Source organism: Canis lupus, chromosome 4 (genome assembly GCF_003254725.2).
Source record: "Canis lupus dingo isolate Sandy chromosome 4, ASM325472v2, whole genome shotgun sequence".
In the NCBI taxonomy this organism is placed as follows: domain Eukaryota; kingdom Metazoa; phylum Chordata; class Mammalia; order Carnivora; family Canidae; genus Canis; species Canis lupus.
The window spans coordinates 87015019-87035606 of record NC_064246.1 but is presented as its reverse complement, the minus strand read 5'-3'; the positions used below and the strand labels follow the sequence as shown (position 1 = coordinate 87035606).

General features: G+C 46.3%; 1 long non-coding RNA gene across 1 annotated transcript; it reads right to left on the bottom strand.

Moving 5' to 3' along the window:
* Positions 1-2188: 2188 nt before the first annotated feature.
* Positions 2189-7857, bottom strand: LOC112652774 (uncharacterized). Its single transcript, XR_003131698.3, has 3 exons — positions 7744-7857; positions 4253-4351; positions 2189-2834 (listed from the first exon to the last, which is right to left on the bottom strand). It is a non-coding gene; the product is annotated as an uncharacterized LOC112652774 (long non-coding RNA).
* Between the last annotated feature and the right edge of the window lie 12731 nt (positions 7858-20588).

Genomic DNA, 20588 nt, shown 5'->3' with positions numbered 1-20588 from the left:
GAGATACTAACTCTGAAGTCCTGCCCTCATAATCTCTGCCCCTGGGTTTGATGCTCTCGCGAGCCCATCACCTGGCGTGTAGGAAATAGACAAAATATTTATGAAGTGAATGAATAAGGTCACCCAAAGCTCTTTGCCCGTTGCCCGTGTGTTGGTGAGGACTCCTAAAATCAGATCCCTAGGTCTCCTCCCTCCTGAGGCTTACACCAAACTCCCAACCGCGCATCATCCCACAGGTACCCCAACCCTACCAACGCTTTGCAGAGTGGAGCTCATCGGCTTTTCTCCGTAACTCACGTCTCCTTGCAAATATATCCTTTAATCAGGTTTCCCTAGTTATGCCACCATCTACCCTATGTTTTAAGGGGAAAAAAAATGAATACTTATTTTACTTAACCCCATTCCTACGGGATATTCATCAACCCCAAATTTTATTATTGCAACATCTCCTCACTCCGTCCCTCAGCCTTCGTTCCTCACTGCAGTCACCCTAGCTCCAATCTGTGTTTTTGTTGCCAGGAAAACTGCAAGAACCTCACAATTAATCCTTTACCTGCTGGTCGCTCCTGGCTGCAGCTGTTTTAATCCTTGGCACAAGAAGTCATATCCCAAAAGAAAATGTTGATCCCATCAGCTCCCTCTCCTTTTTGGTAGGATGACTTCCAGATTCTCTAGGATGGTGAGCAAAACTCTTCAGTCTGTTTTCAGGCTTATTCTAATTTCGTCTCCCTCCCCACCCCCCAACCACTCCCCAGCAGTCAATAGTCATAGTCATAGTCATGAACCTATGGCCCAGTTACACCCAACATCTCATGGGTCTGGACCAAGCCAGCTTTTGACATCTCCATGCCTTTGAACATACCAGGTTCTTTGCCTTAACTGCCCACCTTCTTCTCGGCCCGACACTCTAAGACCAGTTGAAACCCCAAGTCTCTTGACTAAGTTTTTAAGTGAGGGTATGCATAGTGGTCCAGAGGCCTCGACTGCCCCCAGCGTCTGCGCGCATCTCTCTTATCTCACAGTCCTGCCGTCAATAGCAGTTAGCTGTGTGTTGGCTTCCTCCCCCAGGAGACTATGATCTTCTAAGAAAAGGAGCCACGTCCTTTTCATCTTTGCATTTCCAGTGCCTGACAGAGAACCTGCTGCTAAATAACTGTTTATAGAATTAATCAATATGGGAGCTGATTTCAGGGAGGCCCCCAGAGGGGCTCTATTTTGGAGGCCATCTCAGAGACCCCCTAGCACCAGTGACAAGCAATGCTGCCGTTGAATATGCTCACGTTGAGGCCTTGGAACTGTCCCCGTGTTCTGTTTCTCCTTCCACACTTGGGATAGATGAACATTATTAGGTGATCTTTTTTTTTTTTAAATATTATTTGAAGATGTAACCTCTTGTAGAACTTTCTATGTCTGATTATTGCTCCAATCCACATGAGAGAGTCTTTTTAAGCCTTATTCTTAGAGAGGGTTTAACGCAGCAACAGTAGGCCCAGCGACGAGTTATTGCAATGGAGGAAGCAAGTGCTTATTCAGTACATTCAACAACTAAACATAACTACACTCAGTATGATTAAGGCTACCAGTTTTCCACGGGGGATGCAACTGCCAAGACTCTCAAGACCCTTCCTGGAATTTGCAGTCGCTTCCTTCACGCCTGTGTCTGTGCTCGTGGGGAGGTCGTGACTGTGGACGACAGGAGTCAAAGGAAAACAATCCTCTGCTTAGAACTGCAGAGAACCACCCCCAGTCCCGTGGGGACGTAAGAACCTGGTCTTGGGAGATATGGAATTCAAAATAGTGAATTCAATGTGTAAAAACTCTCTCTCTCTCTCTTTTTTTTTTTTTTTTTTTGCTTGCTTAAATTCAATTAATCAACATATGGTGTATTATTAGTTTCAGAGATTCATCAGTCTTGCATGTGACTCCCAGGGCTCATCCCATCAGGCGTCCTCCTTGATGCCCGTCACCCAGTGACCCTGCCCCCCACCCCTCTCCCCTCCAGCGACCCTCAGTTTGTTCCCTGTGATTAAGAGTCTCTGATGGTTTGTCTCCCTCTCCCGTTTCATCCTGTTTTATTTTGCCCTCCCTTCCCCTACGCTCCTCTGTTTTGTTTCTTAAATTCCACATATGACCATACAAGAATTGTCTTTCTCTGATGGATGTATTTTGCTCAGCATCATACCCCCTAGTTCCATTCACATTGTTGCAAATGGCAAGATTTCGTTTTTTTTTTTTTTGTTTTTTTTTTGTTTTTTTTTGATGGCTAATTCAGTGCATAGAATCTCTCTCTTATCTATTTCCTCAAGGAATGGACAAAATATAATAAACACCAGGAAAAAAGTAATTGACTGGAAAGAAAGACCCAAAGAAAGAAAGAGGTACAGCTTCATACCATTGCCATGAAAGTGGCGTAGGGTACCAAGAAGGGAAACAGAAGATTCCAGCATGGTTTTGCTCAGTCTCTAAAAATGCTCATCAAGCTTCCCAACTCAGTGATGGGGACTGAAGGGGTAAGTCCAGGGAAAAGATGAAAAAAAAGTGGCAGCAGCCGAGTCCTCAGGTTACCAGCCCAGAGCCGACCAGTGAGCAAAGGATGCATGGGCTTTCTGGTTTTCCGGGGGTCACCCCCAACCTGGGGCTGAGCCAAGCCCTGCAGGAAGCTCCAGGAACGTTGCTCCATCCAGCACCGGGTGCGGCCGACGTTGGCACAGAATCCTGGTTGAGCGAGAACATCTCAGGCAGGAGAGCGGAGCCCAGGTGCTGGGTGATTTATGATTTTATTATTTTCGGCTTTAGTCCTCTTCCTCAACAAATGCTTTGTAATGAGCATATGCCTTTAAACGATAAAAGTAACCAAATCACAATCATTTAAGAAAAACAAAGAAGCCCATAAAAGAATAACAAAAAACAAAACCTCAATCTTGAGAAATCCCTTTCTGGCTTTTCCTTGGGTCCCTGAGGGAAGGAACCCCAGTTGGCCAGTCCACGCTCTCCCGTGGGCCCGTGGCCGCAGCTGATGAGCCGTGAGCCCGCCCAGCTGGTTGGAAAGGCTCCAGAGGAGGGCTACCCAGGTTGGGTTTTTTGAGGACGAGCGTATTTGGGAAAGGAGCCGGATTTTCCAGCGTCCCAGCGGTGTCTGCCCTTTCCTCAGCCAGCTGGAACTGGAGTGACAAATCCTCACACGGTTCCTTAGGACACCTGACCCCCCACGCCCTGCCCGGGGGCCTTGGCCCCACGCACCCTCACATCACCTTCCCGCCTGTGAGGCCTGAATACTGCAGGCTCAGGTCCTTGGGTGCGGGGCTCCAGCGACAGGAGCCCGTCCACAGGAGACCGTGCTCATGGGACCGTGGCACACGGGATGATGCGGGCATCACATCCTCGCTGGCAGGGTTTATATGCTTTGCATTTCTCCCCCCCACCCCCCAATTTGCAAAATGGACACGTGCTGTGTATAGGTCAGGACTATTATGATTTGCAACAGAATAAGAAATCCTTCAGGGGATTTTTAAATACTTATTCCCCCCCTCCCCCTCCCCCCGCCGCCCCCACGCACAAGGACACAGTAATTGAATTAATTCCTCCGTAGAAGGGATTGCTTAAGCGAGGACAACTAGCTGGGAAGGAAACACAGAACAAATAAAAGGAAATAACTCCTTGGCGCAGCTTGTGGTCGCCAAAGGAATTTGCTGTCACAGAAGGTCAGAGGGTCGAATGCAGTCGTTGGGTGACCTGAGAGGCAAGCCAAAGGAGGCGGCTTGGGGGGGCGCAGGGGGCCCCGGTTCTCAGCTGGCACCGGGGATGCCACGGGGCCCAGAGGAGTTTCAGCCCCAGCTGGTGACAGGAGCGTCCTCCCGGCCTTGACTCGGATCTTCGGCCCAAGGCCTGGCCGAGAAGTGGCTCAGGAAGACTGAGGCTACGTTGGTTTTCACGTGCCGGGGACCCTGGGCCTGCTGCAGGGCTCCCGCGGGAGGTGGGGGTGATGGGGGGGAGGAGGGTCCTCCCGAATGGGCTCGGGCCTCTGCTGACCTCAGGGCAGCGGGCCGTGCTGGCATCAGGGCCGGGCAGGAGGGAAGGGCTCGCCGCCCTCCCGGCAAACAGCCACCTAAGAAAATAATTCTAGGACAACCAATGAGCGCCGTGACACCTGCGGGTTGAGAGCACCCGGGACCCTGGATGCAATGCCTGTGGCTCGGGGGGCTCAGGATGTGTTTCCCCAAGCTTCCCTAAACTAAGAATCATCCTTACAAACCTGTCAGAAAGGGGTGCCGAGCCAGCTCAGCCAGGAGACGATGCAACCCTCCATCTCAGGGCCTTGGGGTGAAGGCCCACGTGGGGTGTGGAGCCTACTCTAAAAAAAATAAAATAAAAAATTAATTAATTAATTAATTAATTAATTAATTTAAAATTAAAAATTAAAAAAAAAAAGTTTGCAGGAAAGACAGAGTCTTTGATTCCAACACAGGCCTACGGAATGAGAAGGTCCAGGGCAGAGCCGGGAATCTGCGCACAGAGGGCCCCCAACTTAGGATGGTTTGATTTCACAATTTTCCAACTTTACGATGGTGTGGAATTCATATGCGACTGGTAGAAACTGTCCTTCGGACTTTGAATTGGGATCTTTCCCCAAGTCGTCTCTGGAGAGGCTGGCCAGTGGGGAGGCTCCCCGCCAGCCCGGCCACCACAGGGGGCGGCGACTGTTACAGTGACAGGCCCCAGAACGCAGGCAGCCTCTCTGTGCATCCCCCCAGGACAGGGGCCGATCCGTCCTGGGGGATAGTCCGATGGTTCTGCTCAACTGCAGGCTCATGGAAATAGTCTCTAGCAGCACATTTATGATGATCAGTAGGTTCGGCGTATTAAACGCATTTTTAATTTAGGATATTTTCGACTTGCTACGGTTTATCAGGCTGTAACCCCGTCGTAAGAGCAGGAAGGTCTGTCCTCAGCAAGGACCCTGGGAGATGTCACCCCAGAGCCTTTCTGGAAGCCTGGCTCGGGGTGGGGGGGGGCTTGTCAGGTGAAGTGGGAAGCAGGTTCCCCCAGGATAAAGAGGTCCCCCTCGGATGTCTGTGCGCACGAGTTGTCCAGGGCTGCGTTCATCTTTTTGTTTTTTTTTTTTAAGATTTTATTTATTTATCCATGAGAGACACAGAGAGGCAGAGACACAGGCAGAGGGAGAAGCAGGCTCCGTGCAGGGAGCCTGACGTGGGACTCGATCCCGGGACCCCGGGGTCACGTCCTGGGTCGAAGGCGGCGCTAAACCGCTGAGCCCCCCGGGCCGGCCCAGGGCTGCGGTCAAAGGCAGACCTGCTGCAGCGGCGCTGGCGGGCCCGGGATTCCGTTGCTAAGCAGGCCCCGTTATGCCAAAGCGGGTGGCCTGCTGACCTCTCCGTGTCTTCGTAATCAAGTACCAACAATCTGGACACGAGGTCCTTGGTGGTCCCAGCTCTCGGCCTCTCCAGCCAGTCCCCTGCCCTGCGCACCCCGTATTCCGTTCTGACGAACTCCCCTGTGTTTGTCTACACCCACTGGCCCCTACTTCCCTTCTACTCACCCTCTGCCTCTCCGTGCAACCAGCCTCTGGTTCCAGATTTGGGTTCCTAGGCACCCTTTGGGCCCCCACTTAACCTGCATTTCTTTTGAGAAACATCTCCCGATGCCCCAAAACCTGGGTTAGGGACCCACGCTGAGTATCTGGCCGCACCTTTTACTCTCCCCCCATGGCGAATTGGTGATTGCGTGTTTGCTCGTCGCGCTGACCCGGAGCCGTGCGATCTGGGTCTCTGTTCCCAGGACACGCAGCCGGACTGCAAGGAAGCACTTCAGCAATAGAGGTTCAGGAGGTGAATTAAATCGAAGGTCCACACCAAACAGATGGGAAAGGATTTGCAAAGCTCTGAGACTTGAATGTTGCGCAAGATGTTTTTGGGGCCCAAGGAGGAGTTCGGTGTGAGCGAGGCTCCTAAATCACAGGGAACAGCACGTGCAGAGACAGCAGGACGGGAGCACCCCTCGAGGCCTCCGGGCGGCTCTGGAGGCAGAAACGACTGTCTGAGCACCGGGATCTTGGGCTTAACTTTCCTTCAGTCATGAAACCTTTGAGAGGCTAATGAGAGCTATAGATCCTACCCCCGAAAAAAATCCTCCTGCAAATGAAAACACTAGGAACATTTTGGAACAATTTTTATGAGTGTGGAGGCCTAGAGCCTAAGGACCCCAGGGTCAGAACTTTGCCTTAAAGGAGACCCTGTAGGGAGAGTAACGTTGGCAGAAGAGGAGCTGGGAGTGGGGTTGGATGAGGGAGTGGTGGTGGTGGGGGGCGGCTGTTTTTTAAATAAAGATAAGGGAACACACCATTCTTTAGGTCTTGTCTGTGGCAGCCTGGGTGCTACGAGGACAGTTGAATAATTGCAACAGAGATCGTACAGCCTGGAAAGCTCAAAACGGTCCTAACCGGCGTTTTATGGAAAGTACTCGCTGATCAGGGGGGGTGGCTCTGCGTATGTTCTGGTTCGGTGGGTTTTCTACACGTACAGTCTGCAGTTGGTGTCCTTTTATTTAAAAAAAAAAGAATTTTAGGGACGCCCAGGTGGCTCAGCAGTTGAGCATCTGCCTTCAGCCCAGGGCGTGACCCCGGGGTCCCGGGATCGAGTCCCCCATCGGGCTCCCTGCATGGAGCCTGCTTCTCCCTCTGCCTGGGTCTCTGCCTCTCTCTGCGTCTCTCATGAATAAATAAATAAAATCTTTTTTTTTAAAAAGAATTTTATGCACTTTAAATTGTCTTTCCTTTTCCAGGTTAAAGAAATAAATTAAAAACAAAAACAACAACAAAACCCAGGAACGCCTAGTGCCAAATAGCGGCCTGGTCATTAAAATTTTTTTGAATCAGAAATTTAAAATTATGTAAATATCTTCAGTGGATGACTTCCAGTTGGATCCAGCCTCTCCCCACGTGCTCCTTAAGGAGGTGGTTGGCAGCATGGGGATGTGCAGCGGTGAGCCGCCTCCACCAACGTGCCCAGGTTATTTAACCACTGGGCACCTCTGTTTCCCTTTTGTAGCAAAAAGGAGCAGATGCCCATTTTGCACAGAGTTGCCGTGAAGAGCAAGCGACAGCGCGCCGGCGGGGGGATAGTTCCCACGAGCGGTTCCCGTCGTGTAGCCCACGACGCTGGTGTGGAAAGCGGTCAGCGGGTGCTGGTGTCCGGTAGAGTCTGTTCCCAGCCCAGGTTTACTCCGTTGACATCTATGTGAAAACGGCTCCAGTAACTGCCCACTTCGGCCCCGGGGACCGGATACCGCCACAGCCCAGGGGGTGGACTGTACTCCGTTCTGGCGGAAAGCCCGTCCACTGGTTGGATCAATGAAGGATGGCGTTGAGAGCCTTTTATGAGCATCAGAAGAGGGAAATGCCCTTTAGTGACTTAAACAAGAATCCCATCGTCCTACCTTTATAAATGCAAGGCCTGTAATGGGGGGATGGTGGGAACATGAGCAACTCTGAGCAAGATTGTATTGGGGTGAGAAACAAATCAGGCAAAGGATCGTGAACTTCCAAGTCTTCCATTAAAAGGAGAAAAGACTTCCTTAAAGAGGTGAGGCAGGGATGCTTGGCCGAGGAGGAAGTGGCCCATTGTCACTTCCCAGCACCCTGCCGGGCCTCCCTCTGCACCCTGGTCAGTCCTACCCGGTTTTGTTCCCAGCAGACATGTTTGAAGAACCCCTCGTAACAGTGCTTACCGTGTAGACGGGGCTACGATGACCTCCTCAGTCCTTCCCAGGGACCTTTTGTTTTCTGCCTCCTGGTAATCTCTCCCCTTGGCTGTTGAAACAATTTATGCGTGTGCTCACTTTTCCTCCTTTTTGGTTCTCATAGATTCTTTATCCAAGGTTCCCAAGCATGGAAACACACTGACTCTTTTTAGACAATTTTTTGTTTGTTTGTTTGAAACTTTTTTTGGGGGGAGGGGCATTTCATATTGATTTCTCTCTTTTTTCTTTTTTTTTTCTCTTGTGGTAAGAGCAGACACCATGAGCTCTACCCTCCCCGTAAGTGGCAAGTCTCCGTACAGTCCTGAGAACCAAGCGGACTACGTAGTCTCTTCATCCCGTGTAACCGACACTTTCGTGAACAGCAACCCCCTCCCTATTCCGTCTCCTTGCTGGAGGGCCTTTTGAATTTACGACACCGATAGACTGAGAAGACCCATGGGATGATTTTAGGACAGGGGTTAGAGGAGAGAGAGAAAATGTAAGAGGGGAATTGATCTACTTTCTAAAAGACACACCCCCTCCCTGTCACGAATACATTGCATCCAACTGGGGGAAATGAGAAGCTTTCGAACTTAAGAGTCACAAGAAAATATAGAAGCTACCAGAATCACGGCGACAAGAAAGGTCCTGAATCGCAAAATACAAACCGAGATGGAAACGACTGAAGAATGAAAAAGGTTCCATGGGAACCCAAGGATGGAGCTTCAGTCTGGAAGTCCGCTGTCTCTGGGACTCCCGTTGCCCGCCACCGTGGTGTTCTTGGGAACCTTCTAGATCATTCTTCTCCATCACAAAAAAGGTGTGGACCAGCCCGGCTTCCTCTCTAATTAAAGAGAAAAGGGTGGTCACATCCGGCACCTGCCCAACACGGTGCGTGGGCTGGAGCTACCTGTCTCCTCTGCTTTTCCCACTAGAAAGAAAAGAGAACCGTGGAAGAGGAAGGCAAAATTTTGTCCTTCTGTAAACAAGTTGATTTCTTTCTTCACCTTCGAAAAGAAGATTTGTGAGACTTGATGAGTACATCTCTGTAAAGTGCTTTGATACTTTGAGAAGAAAAAAATGATCCATGAATGGACTTAATCTAGCCTGAATGATCTGAAATAAAGCCGTAGTAGTTTGGGATTAAAATCTTTCGTTTTTCTGTGAAGACCTGCTTTTTACATTTATTTATTTATTTATTTATTTATTTATTTATTTATTTATTTATTTTTACTTATGATTTTATTTATTGGACAGAGAGAGAGAGAGGGAGGGAGCACAAACAAGGGGAGTGGCAGGCAGAGGCAGAGGGAGAAGCAAACTCCCCGCTGAGCAGGGAGCCTGATGTGGGGCTCGATCCCAGGACCCTGTGATCATGACTGAGCCCAAGGCAGACGCTTCACCAGCCACCCAGGAGCCCAGAACACCTGGCTTTTAGAAAGTTTGAGTGAACCACCACCTGCACAGTAAGGTTCACTCTGGAAAATATTTAAATTTCTCTTAAGTTTTACTTTAAACTAAACTCTTCAGAGAACAGATGCAGTAACGAGTCCAGCTCAGGGCACAAACACAAGGATAAGCGTGTGTTCCTTCCATGACATTTTGTTCTTTGGGAGTTATTGTCATCATACGAAAACCCTGACGTGGTTTGAGTTAGATTAAGAGATATTAAGAAAAAAAAAAAAAAAACGAGCAGCAATCACTTTCATGTTCCGCCTGGAAGGACAACATCTGAGGGGTTGTATGAGGCCCACGGTCCAACGTGTCTTGGATACGACAGAGGAGTGAATCGTAGCACAAACAAGCGAAAAAAAAAAAAAAGGGGAGGAGGGATAATGCCATATGATTACCTAATTTTTATTTTCATCTTGTCCCCCCAGATTTTACTTTCATGGATTTTCATAAAAGGGCCTCAGGTTATTTATTGTCTCCTTTTTTTGTTGTTTATTTTCATCAAAACCCAAGACGAAAGGGAGATACATGATCTCTCTTTCCTTCCTTCTTCCTTTTTCCATCTCTGCCCTTAACCTCAACCTCCCTGCATCCTCCACGAGCCTCATTTTAAATGTGGATGAACCACAAACACTCTGTGGGAGGGAGACCCAAGCCCTCCGGAAGGAATTTTGCCCGTCAGCGTCTGCGTAGACCGGTGTTCTGCTGAGGTTTACGGTGACGTGGGGTGCGCTGTGGAACCCACAGGCAGGCGGGCAGGAGTGACCCTTGGGCCCTGACACCGTGACCTCGTCCCCGTGGGGAGTCGCCCAGGACGGAGGACAGTGATGAGGCAATGGGATTGGACAGAGTGACACAAGGAAAGGGAAGGGGGAGAGAGGCTCTTGCTTGGAGCCGCAGGCTGTCGCTAGCCGTCCCTAGCCGTCCCTAGCTGTCACTAGCGGCCTTAGCCGCCCCTGCTGCTTCTCACTGGATATCATGATATCCGCTCTGAGCGCTGCTCGCGTGTCGCCCGTGTAGCCGCGGCCTCCTGGGAGTGTGAAGTGATTTTGCTCTCAGCTGCGGCATCGCACAGACGTCCCCCCCTCTGGTCTGATGACAGTGCACAGTCTCTGCAGGGCAGGTTACGTACAGAAGCCCCTTTCTCCTCCGTGCGGTAGATGAACACCGATTTTTTTTCCGATTTATGACTGAGCTTTTCCTGGAGAGCTGGTCACTTTTGTTTGGCATGTGTCTATTTTTTTTCTGCTGCTAATCTTTTAGGGACTTTTTATATGTCCTTGCTCATTTCCTGCAGCTGCGCATGATGTGTCAACTATCTCAACAAGCCAGGGCCGTCTTCCCCTCAGTCAAGAAGAAAAGGAAGGAAGGGAAGGAAGGGGTCGGGTCTTCCTCCAACAGAATTCCATTTCTCTTTCATTTTTCCCTCTCCCTCTTCAGCGTGGATCTTCAGGAACAGACCCGGGTTATCTAAATGAATCTCAGTTTCATTCATTCATAAATTTCTTCATGGAGCCCCTGGTGGTTGTGTCACGATGAGCAAGATCGATCCTGAAAGTCGGAGTGCATTCTAGAAGGCAGGCCCCTTGTGAAATAAAAATTGGAAGATGTCGGGAAGGGATGGATTGGCGTGGACCAGGAGGAAGAAAGAAAGATAGAAAGCAGAGACCGGAGAGGAAGGAAGGAACAGGGAAGGAGAATAAAACGGGAAAGAAAAGGACGCGTTTCTGAAAAACAGGAACAAAAGAAAGATTAATTCGGAACCGAAGGTGTGCGGATGAGTCTATCCGGTCCCTGGAGACCAAGCCCGTCGCTTATTGTTAGTCTCTATCCGCCAAGAATTCTCAAGGAAGAGCAGAAATAAGATTTAAAACTTTGCAGACGCATGTTTGTCTTTGGCTTTACTTGTTTCCTGAAATAAATGAGGAGAAAGGTTCCTAACGTGGGTAACAGATTTTACTTCTCTATTGAGGAACTTCAAGCATGTGGGAGCTCTTAACATCTAGACGGTTTGCAGTCTGTACTTTGTTGCTTATAGATCCCTTTTCTTTTTTTTTTAAGTTTAAGATTTTATTTATTTATTCATGAGAGACACAGAGAGAGAGGCAGAGCCACAGGCCGAGGGAGAAGCAGGCTCCATGCAGGGAGCCTGAGTGGGACTCGATCCTGGGACCCCGGGGTCACGCCCTGGGCTGAAGGCAGATACTCCACCACTGAGCCCCCTGGGGGCCCCTATAAATCCCATCTCTATCTCATGGCCCAGGTGGGGGGCTTCGTGGACGCCCAGGGCGCTGGGGACAATCCCTGGGCCGCGTCCCATCCTCTCGCCCAGAAGCCAGAACGTTCTGTGTCAGTCAGTGGGAGGGAGATGGGACACCTCGTGTCCTCCTCCCACAGCCCTCGCTGGTCTGCTCTCCAACAATCCCTGGTGACAATCAGGTGCCGAAGGTCGTCTCTGAACCCCAGGGGCTCCTTGCTGGCGAGGTCCCCGGCTCACGGCCTCAGCGACACACACAGCAGTTGGGGCAGGAGAGCGACAGGGACATTCCTCCGTCAAAGGCCGCAGGTGCGGGCGTGTGGAAGGCAAATGTGCCTGCATCCTTGACCGCTGCAGGAAGTCGGGGAGAGGAAGTTTGCCCGCGGGGTGTTGGGATATTTTTGGCAGCGATGTCCTCACTACCTGCACAGTGTGTTTGTGTCTATTATGATGTTTACTGCGCCTTGACAAAGAATAGGTACTAAATTGGGATCTGATGAACTTCTCAGCTGGAGAGAGGACTGGCTCTAACAGAGAAACAACATTTGGGATTTGAGATGTTGTGTTTTCTTTGAGTTTGCGTTCAGATGTTAGGATAAGGAAGGGAAAAACACTTCCAGAAGGCAGAACCAGTTGAGCTTTGTCCAGCGCGGGGAAGAAAAATGGAAATGTTTGACGTGAGCTTTGCGGTTGTTTTGTCTGAAAAGATTAAGGCTCGAGGCTCTGTTCGCCTCACCACCACATCCTCTTACACTTTTAGTTTGGCTGGTGAGTTTTTTTTTTTTTTTTTTCTTCAAGAATCTGTTTGATTTCAGCAAGGGTTTGGTGCCTCTGGATGGTAGATTTACTATAAAGCTGGAAATCTGGATTTTGATCACCTTTCAGGACCAGTGGTGTTTTGGGGGTTGTCACTGGAAAGGAGTTGAAAGCTCTGTAAAACCTCTACTTCCCTCTTGTACTCAAGGGATGGAGTCACACCACTTGTGTGCTTGTCTCTAGACTTGTCAGGAGCCCCTAGCAACACAATTTAAAATAGTTTAGGCCGGGGCTGGAAGGAGAAGATGAATGCTTCCCTCAGAGGAAAGTGATGGGGGGCGGGGGTCTAGATGGAGGGGCCTCTGGGCAAAACCCCCCTCGCCAGAGGATAATTAGTGTGTGGAATGGTGAGCAGAGATTATTCTTGTAGAAAGTCCCTTGTAATTACCCACCAGGAATGTTCTCAGGACATCTTTTCCCCTTTATTGAAGGGTTGTGAGACCACGGAATGATCAATGTTCCGCCTTTTATCTAAAGGAGAAGTCCCTTTTTTTCCTTACTTTGCCTATCAAGAGGGTAGGGGTTCATTAGTTAATCCACTTTCAAAATCTCTCTACATCACACCCACCCACACCGTGTATAAATTGCATTTACTGTTTTAGATGTACGTATATATACGTATGAGAACAGGAAATGACTCTTGCTTGTGGAATCAGCTCGTCAGGCCCAAGTCACGTGTGTTACTCGTCGTGTGGGCGCCTACCTGCCCGCTGGAGCTTCCCTACAGCGGAGGTGAGCCCTGGGCTCATCCTGCTGCACTTCTCGTTGTGCCCACTTGGCTTTGACAGCAGAACAATGGCCTTTCTCTGCCTCACCCTTTGCCTTCTGGTGCTGAAAAGTTGCTTTTCTGGTTGCTCATTCTTGACTTATTTACTCCTCCCTGATTATTTCCTTCAGAGGGTCGCCGTTTTGCCCGTTTTCTGATGTGTCAGCTCAGAGACGTCTGAGAAAGGGAAAAGTTATTTAAGAACTGGGTAAATAAGGGGATAAAAGCTTTTTATGGGAAATCAATCAACTGCCTCAAACTTAGGACATTCTTAATTATCCATGCTTAACAGTGTCCATGAAGAGAGATGACTTTGAAATACATATAATTAAAAACCTTCAGTAAACCCACGGTGCGACTTATTCCTCTAGCACACTTGTATTTTTAAGGAGCGTCTCTTTTCCTTTTTCTGTCCAATATTTGATTCTATTAAGAACCACAAAAATGTACCTGAGGCAGTCTGCAGAACAAGTGGACTGAAATAGAGAATTAGAACAATGGTCATCTACAATGTCATAACGAAATGCTCCAAATTTGAAAATTAAGTATAAAATTTACACTCTTAGTTTGGCTGGTGGGTTTTTTTTTTTTTTTTTTTTTTTACTGCTGCCCTTATAATGATTACCATATTTATAGAAACCGTTGAAAAAACAAAGGACACATTTATAGAGACAAGTAGAATGGTGGTTGCTAGAAATTGGGTGGGGAGATGGGGAATTGGTGTTTAATGGGTACAGAATTGAAGTTTGGGAAGATGATAAAAATTTGAAGGTGGATGCTGGTGATGGTTGTACCATTTCTGAAGTTACTTAATGCCACTGACCCATACAGTTAAAAATGGGAAAGGGGCACGTGGGTGGCTCAGTGTATTGAGCATCTGACTCTTGATCTCAGCTCTGGTCTTGACCTCGGGGTTGTGAGCTCAAGCCTTATGTTGGGTTCCTCTCTGGGTGTGGAACTCACTTAAAAAAAATAAATGAAAAGAAAAAAATTTTAATGGCTAAAATGGGACATTTTATATATGTATATTTTACCACAACAAATAAATAGAAAGGAAGAAAAAAGAAAGAAAAAGAATAAAGCCAGCGCCATCTACAAGCTATCAGTTGAATTAACTCAAACATTTATTATTATTGAGACTTAGTAGAAAATAGGCAAAAGCCCTCTTTGAAATTACTGTTGGGGCATATCTCTACAAAAAGAAATTGCAGAGCTTAGTATTTATAGGATACACCATTGGGAGTAAAACACATGTGAAAAATATCGTGATGGAAAGCCTTTATTTAAAGTGTGGTTGAAGGCCGCTGACTCATTGGATAACTGGAGTATTTGTGGCTTGAGTAATGGCCGAGCCAAGAATCTTGGAGTCAGTTAGACTCTTTTTCCTTTGGAAAAAAAAAAAAAAAAAGGAAGGGTCAAGTAAATTCTATCCCACTCTATCTTGGATATTTTGTTCAACAATGATTTTGACCAACCCCAAATTCCTCAAATGAGGGAGGAATGTTCAGTGTTTTTGTAACCTTGATTAGCTGTGATATTACTCCATACAAGGAGGCGTACGCACATGGGGGCAAGAGGCAGAAAGGAAAGAGCTAAATCAAGAAACTGTTTTTGCTCTCACGTGATGGATGGCTTATGAATGGGGTCAACGCCACTGCTGGTCTCATCCTGAAAAAAGACACTCTTTAACCAGCAGGGCAAAACAGCTAGACTCACGTGCGAAGCAACTCTGTTGACTCAACTAAACATCTGCGGAAAGTCTTACGTTATTCTGTTAAGGCATATTGATTATTTATTTTCCTAAAGTTGTGCTGATTCCTGCATGTTTTCTGGCTGGGTTAAAGTGATAATTTATCAGTTAGGTTCTGGGAACTGCCAATGGCCCAGAGTTGCTATTTTCTGTGATGTCCCTGGGACTCCGTTAGCAGGGATCAGGTCATCCTAGGGATGCTGTTGAGCATGGTCAATCAAGGATGCTCCAGAGCCGGATGTCCTGGGCCGTGAAACCCCATCCGCCCCTTATAAGACGCGACCTTGGAAGCTTGCCCACATCTCTGTGCCTTTCTAGATGGTTTCCTGTCTATAAAATGATGATGGTTGTGGTAGGTCTTGCATCATTGATTTGTATGAAAATATGATCTTAAAAATGTGTGAGCTATTTAAAGCAGAACCTGGTGCATAGGAACTGAGCTGTGGAAGTTACTATTATTACCATTCTTCGTTCTCTTTGGAGGAAGAAATGGCTAAAACAGTGAGGGTGCAAGCTGGTGAGGTAGTCCTGTGGCCTGTGAGTCAGAGCTCATTAGGCATTTGCACGGAAGAGTTCAAACTCCTGGGCTCTACCAAATCAGCACTTTGTATAATTTAGATATATTACAATTACACTTCTCAATTGCATCTTACTAAAGCTGCAAACAAAAAAACAAAAAAACAAAAAAGGAAAAAATCCTTCATGGCTGCTGTACACATGGATAACAGAGAATAAAACTGGACTTAAGGAATCATTTCTACGTTCATTGAATGATTCGCCACATGCCAGGCAGTGGGGATACCAAGTCAGTGATGGCATGATTTATTAGGGTGCTTCGACTGATGGTGGAGACACACAAAGAGATTATTATGCAATACGTAAGTGTAAAGATAGAGACTTGCACGCTATCATGACGTATGAAAAAGGGGGATCCTCAGGGGTTAGTCAGGCAGAGGGTAGAGAGAAATAGAGAAAATTCCTATAGAGAGCAATCCTAGAAAATACTGACTTTGTCAAACAAAAGTTTATTTTGACTTTTAAAAAATGTGTAAATGTTTTAGTCTGTGTCTCAAAAAGGTAAGTTCTCTGTCTCTCTCTCTGTCTCTCCCCTATAAAAAATATTATTAGGGACTCTAAAAGAAATGACAAAGTTTGCTTAATTGTAATAAAAAATCTGGTGAATTACAAATAGTTTCATATATGTCATTATGTCATATTATTTTTAGTTGCTTTTTTTTCCCCATCAGGATGTAAATGAGAACATACCTTGTAATGAGCAGAGTCCCTTAACTGTCCCTTACTCTGTAACGTAGTACAGAGTACTACTCTCTCCATCATTCTCTATTTTTATTCCTTGTAATCTATTTGAGGAAGAAACCGGATTGTTTATGTCATAGAGTTTTCCATAGACAGATTTTGCTGATTGTGTCGCCATGGTGCCATATAATGATCCCCTCTATGCCTTATATCCCCTATAAATATCTAGTTACATCTAAAGCCTTGTTCAGATTCAGTCTCAGGTTTTTTGGAGGAGATAGACCAACACTACTTCACGGTGTGGTGCCTTTCTATTCAGAGGCACTTACTGCCTGTCTTTTTGGGATGTTGGCGGCGGTTTGCACTCCGTGGGTAGATCTGTTCATTCATGGGGGTTAAAAAGTGAACCTATTCTAATTCTATCATTTCTTCTTTAGCTGGAACTCTCTAAAGAGAAATTTGCCCTCACTTATTTGCTTAGTCAGTGGTATAGTTGGTCCAGCAAAGACAAGGTGAGCGCCTGATGAAAATCCGTATTGACAATGGCCTGTGCCACCAAGGAATTCACAACCTTTCAAGGCGATAAAATTCTATTTAGCATACACTTTACCAAAGCAAGAAGGCCAACCAATGGGTTTTTATAAATACTTGGCACAGGAAGAAGAAATTTCTTCTTGTAGCATAGCTTTAGGAACACTCAAACTTACCCCCAAGCTCAAGCTTTTAGTAAAAATAGGTTTTGTGTGTGTGTGTGTGTGTGCGTTTTTTTTACAGCAATTACAAAAAGATAATCTTGCTAAACTGAAATCCTAGACTACATCTGATATCATTTTAGTTTTCAGTGACCTACTTACTGCATGGCATGATTTACAGTTGAGGTTTATTGTGCTAGCGAAATAATGCTTTGGTCCTTCACTTAAAAAGAAAAAAAATCCTCTCAGTTTTATTCTCTAGTATGGAGTAAAACCTTTTACAGTCCAAATTGGCTCAAGGTTAAATTATTAGGACAACGGTGTACCTCTGGCCTAAAATGGATGTGCACCTTAGCATTGATGTATACAGTTCCTGTCAATCTAGTCCCAAGTGAAAACAGCTTCTGCATTTGGTGGGTGCCACAAAACAACAAGAGCAGCAGAAACCTAAGTAACCTCTGAGCTCCTGGGTGGACTCCTGTGTGACCTCAAGTGCCCAGGTCAAGTGACTTCAAGTCTCTGACTTCCTCCAATGGAAGACAGGTCGACCCAGATCCTGACCGGCTTTCCTCTTGCCCTCTCCCTCCAGATCACTTAAATCCTTTGTCTCCAACTACATTAGATCTATTCAGTGTTTCCCTTTTTAATGCCTCCACAATTTCTTAATTTCTACAAAGAGTGGATTGATTCCCACCCCCGGAATATGCCAGCAGGAAGTGGCGGGGTGTGCATATTGGATGGGCCCCAGTTTAAGGAACAAGCCAACAAGGGGAATATTGTCTTTCTTTCCTTTCTGTCTTTCTTTCTTTCTTTTTATTTTTTTTTAGAGCGTTTTCCTTTCTTATCCAGATTAGTGTGACCTCGGCACAATACAACCATATACTACTTTTAACGGCAAACTTAAATGTCACCTGGGTTGTGTCGGTGCTTTTCTATGAATGTAATGCGATAATCCCAACGGAGCCACCACAGTCACTTACTACTCGTAGCCTGATAAAAATGCTTTGTTGGGGCTATTATGATGTCTTTTATTTTTAATCCAGTTGAAAATGGAAGCATTAAAGAGCTTAGAAATATTAATGAGAAAATTCCTTGCTTTACATAGCAGAGTACCGCCCCTCACAATGAACTAGAATTAAATGTATTTTGCTCCAGTTTAGCCTAAACAGAAGCATCTTCACTGAGGCTTTCAAGCTAGGCTTTTAAGAAAGAATCACATGACACAGACATATACATGATGGAAATGCCCCGGCAGATAAAATTAACATTCTCTATTGCACCTGTAATGCAAGCAGTTATAAAAAGAGCTGCTAAATAATGTACACTCTGTGATGGTTTAAAATGCAGCTGTGCTCTTTTCTATTTTAAAAATCCGGAGGGTTAAAGCCTAATCTAATCCTTTCTTTGTCAAAGTTTCTTTCAAGCGATCAGACCCTAGGAAATGTTTTCATTGAGGACGGATGGGTTGTCTTGGATCTAACCTACATTATCAACAGGCTGCCCATATGCCTCTGAGGGCCTTCTAGTGTTTGCTTATTAACAGAACTTGCTATCTTACTCTCGTGCTAACTAAATAAACCTGTGCCGAAGCTCAAATGGGTGTTTAAAGCAGGTGGGTCTCTTTTTTTCTAAAGGACATGACTTGCTATCATACGTTGCCTCTGGGCACAGTCATGTCAGGCTGACTCATGACATGGCCCAGCAATTATGAGAGGGACTCACTCACCCGGCAAATGAGTTCCCCCTGAGAAAGGTCTCCCTCTCCTGGGGTCATCCTGTGGACTCATGATAGATCCCACTTACAACTTGGGTCAGGGTTCAAGCCTGATGGCACCTCACAGGCAGCAAGAGGGTAGGAAAAGGTTTATTGCTCACACAGTGAGGCTTTCTGCGGAGTGCGGGGTAGGCTTCCAGACAGGAACTCGCGTTTCATCTCGTACACTCCCTGCACCAGTCCTAGCTCTGGCCTATCCTCTAAGGGCCCTGATTTCTTTGATTAGAGAATGCTACTATAAAACAGATCTAGGCGTGAGGTGTGCTTGTTGCTACCACACTGGGTTGTCAGTGTTTCTAGGTGGCCCTCGTAGCCAATAGAGCAAGGAAGTATGTGTGTAGGTATGGACCCTGTATATACACCTATAAATATCTGTACATTGCAGGATGTATCCATTTTTTATATTAAGCTAAACATTAGTTCATATTGATGTCTCCAGCCCGAATCAGTACCACCTGGATTATTCTAGTCTCCTTCCCCTGCTTGCCTATAACATCCCTCTTCACCAGAGAAACCGGGCTCCCACTGCCATTCATTTATTTAATTGTTCAGTTCTAGTTATACATATGTATTGTTTCCAGAACCATTAATCTGATTGGGGGAATATTTTATTTTATTTAAATTTTTAAAATTTTTATTTATTTATGATAGAGAGAGAGAGAGAGAGAGAGGCAGAGACACAGGCAGAGGGAGAAGCAGGCTCCATGCACCGGGAGCCCGACGTGGGATTCGATCCCGGGGCTCCAGGATCCCACCCTGGGCCAAAGGCAGGCACCAAACCGCTGCGCCACCCAGGGATCCCTGGGGGAATATTTTAAAACTTTATCTTCCAACTTATTTCCTGAGTTATTTTTCCTTAACTTTTTTTTTTTTTTTTTAATTTCCAGGATCTCTCTTTAAAAAAAGTGGATTGATAGGTTCTCTTCTCTTCCTAAGTATATTAATTATAGTTTCCACATTTCATTCTGTCTCCATTCTGTCTTCAGGATTGTCTCTGTTTCTTCTTTAGCTTTTTTGTTGTTGTTGGTGGTGGTTGGTATTAGCCGTGGCCTTTTGTCTTGGAGGCCTGGGAGATTATACTGATTACTACTTTTACACAATAAAAAGCTAGCTAGATAGCCAGCCAGCCACAGAATGAGGTACTAAACACACTGACTGACAGCTGCGTATCCTGCAGTAGGACTTGTGGGCTGGTGAGCATCTGCAAGTTGGAGAGCCAGCATTTTCACCGTGGGCCCTCCGGAGAAGAGCAGTCCCTTCATAGGAAGAAATACATTTTACATAATGAACCAGTAAACACACATACGTACCAACCTCTCTACCCAGGTGTTACAAGACAATATTTATATTTAATAAATGCAAAATGCTCTGATGTTTTCCATTTTGAAAAGGTCATGACCTACTAAATTGGTTCTACAACTCAGGTCAAAACTTGAAAAAAGCCCTAAAAGCTTTTGTGAATTAGTCTCTACCTGTCTCTTCATTTTGATTTTTTTTTTTCTTTTTTACCCATTCCTTATCAAACACTTTTGTCATGTCCAAACCCCTTAACATTCCTGGAAGTGCTAAGGTCTCTCTTCCCTCCGTATTTTGCACACGCTACTCCATTGCCTGATAGGTCTTCCTCCCTTTTCTGCCTACTAACTTTTTCATGTCCCATAGATTCGGCACAGTCATTACTTTACTTTGGGAAACTTTCTTGATCTGGTCTTCTTTCCCATTACCCTCTCGTCCCCATGCAGAGGGAGTTTTATCTCTTCTCTTTTCCTTTGTTTCCATAGCAATTAGTACCTATGTCATTATCATATCTAACACACGCACTTTTTTTTTTTTTGGATTTTATTTATTTATTCATGAGAGACACAGAGAGAGGCAGAGGGAGAAGCAGATTCCCTGCGGGGAGCCTGATGCAGAACTCAATCCCAGGATCCCAGGGTCATGCTCTGAGTCAAAGGCAGACACTTAACCACTGAGCCACCCAGGCACCACACATGCATATGTTAATATAACCATTGATTTTTGTATCTGTGTCTCTCCTCTGACAACATATATTCAGGGTCTTTATTTTA